Here is a 3,081-nt window from a genome sequence, read left to right on the forward strand (position 1 = left end):
GTCAAATATGGATTTACATACTAGTTTGAAATCTTAATATTAAAGTAATTATATAATAAAACAAAGATTAAAAAGAATTTATTCATTAAATGTATAAGATTCACATTAATATTATCATATTGAAAAATATTCTTCCAGGGAATAAAATGCCTGATCAACAAGAAATTCATATAGTTCACTTTTAAATTTATTCAAGTTATTTTGGCCAGAACATGATTCCAAATATTTATTATAACATTTTATTTGTTGATATCTATGTGATTTTTGTCCAAGAGTCATCCTTGAGAATGCTTGATATATTTTGTTCTTATTTCTTGTTTCATGGTGGTGATTATTTGTATTCTTAGGGATATTTTGTTGTTTAAAATCTATGATAAGTTTGAATATGGAGACAAGGCAGGGTTAAGATTCCAGACCTTTTAAACAATTCTTCACATGATGTCAGAGGCGACACTCCCATCATACTTCTTAGTATTTTTTTTTGTATAATGAATGCATCATTTGCATACCTTGATGATCCCCAAAAGATAAGACCGTATGATAAAGCACTCTGTACATGGGCGAAATATACCATTTTTAAAATATCGTAGCTAACTGTATTTCTTAACTGCTTTAATAAGAAACAACAGAGCTCAATTTAGCTACCAGTTTATTAATGTGTCCTTCCCAAGTTAATTTATGGTCTATTGTGACTCCTAAAAATTGTATTGATTGAATTTGTTGAATTGTTTGTCGATTCATTTTTATAGTTAAATTAGGATCGTAACTAAGATTTTTGGGTAAAAATGTCATAAAAAATGTTATAACTTGTTATCAACTTGTTCAATGCTGTAATGGACATTCCGTAAATGAATAAATAATAAACTAAAATTCCATGTTTGAAGGTGATTGACAATGTTTCATGATGATTTTCACTAGTTCGGACTTCCATTGTCTACTATATAGAATGATTTGAAATCCCTGAAACAACTAAAAAAGAAGAATTAAAAATGAGATAGCTGAAAATAATAATTATATGAACCAAAATAAACCTGAAATGAAATAATAGTGAAATAAAATACAAGTAAAAATAGAACAATTGAATAAATAAAAATAAAGAAATGAAAAAAGAAAGAAAATAAAAATAAAAAGTGAAGAGATTCCAAGTCACGTTAGTTCACGACGTTTCGATTGTTAGTATCTATTTTTATTTATTCAATTGTTCTATTTTTAATTCTTCTTTTTTAGTTGTTTCAGGGATTTCAAATCATTTTATATAGTAGACAATGGAAGTCCGAACTAGTGAAATTCACCTAAAATTCCATAATAATAGGCACTAAGTTCTCAGAAATATTATTGCATTGAAACTATAACATTGTTGTCAGGTTGTGATTCTACATATTTTATCATCTTCTATTCAGATCACACACACGCAGCTAAATGGTCATAGAATAACGGACAACGTGTTTTACTCATTGAAGAAATTTCCTGTTAATGTATTCAAATGTATTCAACGGCATCAATGTTTATTGAATATATATTGAAAGTTTGAATTATATTCTGCGACTAAAATATGTAAATGGCAACGTTGTGTACACAGAGATGTTTGTGGGGCGAAAAAAAAAAAAAAACAGCAGTTTGAATTTGTCGTGAGACAGAGAGATATCTAAATACATATTGGCACAAAAGCTGAGCGCGGTATGGGCAATATTCATGAGCGTAACATTCGTTGAATAATACGTAGAGTAAATATTTTTTTTCTTTGAGCTGTTATTATAATTCAGTCTTGAAGATTTAGGTCTGTTTCAATACTGATGATAGTTTTGGAATTTATGAAAACAGCGCAAACAAATGTTGCCCATCCTTGCACTTGACTGCACCACGCTTACGAGGACAATAGCCAAAAAACGCGTGTCCGCGATTTTGCCCCATTTTCAAGTGTTATGTCCGCTAATTCACCTCTTTTTGATTTATAGCAGATACATTCATTAACATTTTTCTGTGTATTTATACTATTTATCCATAGTCAACGGCCGAATCAATTAGAAAATTCATAATATTTATATTTCGGACCCAAATGTCACGCAGGTAGCTATAGTTGCCTACGTGATCGGGTTAGTTGTTGTCCATACGTGATAGGTTTCCTTACCAGAATCATAGTAAAGAGATAATTATACTATGCCAGAATCACAAATGTGCGGTTGGCGCAAATGTGTAGTTTTTCGGCAAACAAGTATTGCCCAATAGCAAGAAACAAATTCTGGTGAATATACCAAATCCTTGCCTCTCATGTGAACCTACAATTTTGTAGGAACGTGTTGCAGATACCCGATGAAAAAACAATAACTAACCTAACTAATGCCGCGCAGAGAGGTGAAGTAAAACCATCAGATACCTGTGCAACGTCTTCCATTTCGAAGATGAGTCGCAAATAACTTCCTATATATGGAAAGCTGAAACTGATTTCATTTGGATAGGATGACCACCGACAGATCAGTTTTGAACTACTAGCTGCTCGTCAGTGCCGGGTGATTCAGAAGAATGTACCATTGCGCCATCTGCAGATAAAGTCCGGAAGAAACTTCACAAACAAATACTCCGGGGTGGAAGTGAGAACTGAGAATAATTACCGTATAGAAGTAAACTTCTATACGGTGGAATAATAAACACTTTGTATAAAACATATTTCGAGGAAGTACACATATGCCCAAGTTCTAGTGAATATATGAAACCCTTGTCTCTCATGTGAGACCTACGATTGTGTAGGTACGTCTAATACATACCTAATGAAAAAAGCGGTGACTTTTCAGAATTCGGCTTACTTTGTACACAACTCCATGAATATTAAGAAAAATAGCTTTTAGGTGATCAGTCTAGTTAACGGGCGGTTTGTGATGTGAGGTATTGGTTTGCTGAAGTTGGATCAATATTCAAGAAGATGCTTAGAGAAGTTTCTATTATTTTTTGTTATTTCCGAGGATCACCTCAATTATTTGAAATAATGAAAAATACAGCATGTTCCCTATTGGTTTCCTAAGATCAGAGGCGCCGCCCCTGAGTTTTTCTGCTAATTAATTACTCTTCTGTGGTCGTGTGTCATAT

This window comes from Leptinotarsa decemlineata, unplaced genomic scaffold (assembly GCF_025532065.1).
Source record: "Leptinotarsa decemlineata unplaced genomic scaffold, Ldec_3_MD MMD2_tig00026330_RagTag_RagTag, whole genome shotgun sequence".
NCBI classification, from domain to species: domain Eukaryota; kingdom Metazoa; phylum Arthropoda; class Insecta; order Coleoptera; family Chrysomelidae; genus Leptinotarsa; species Leptinotarsa decemlineata.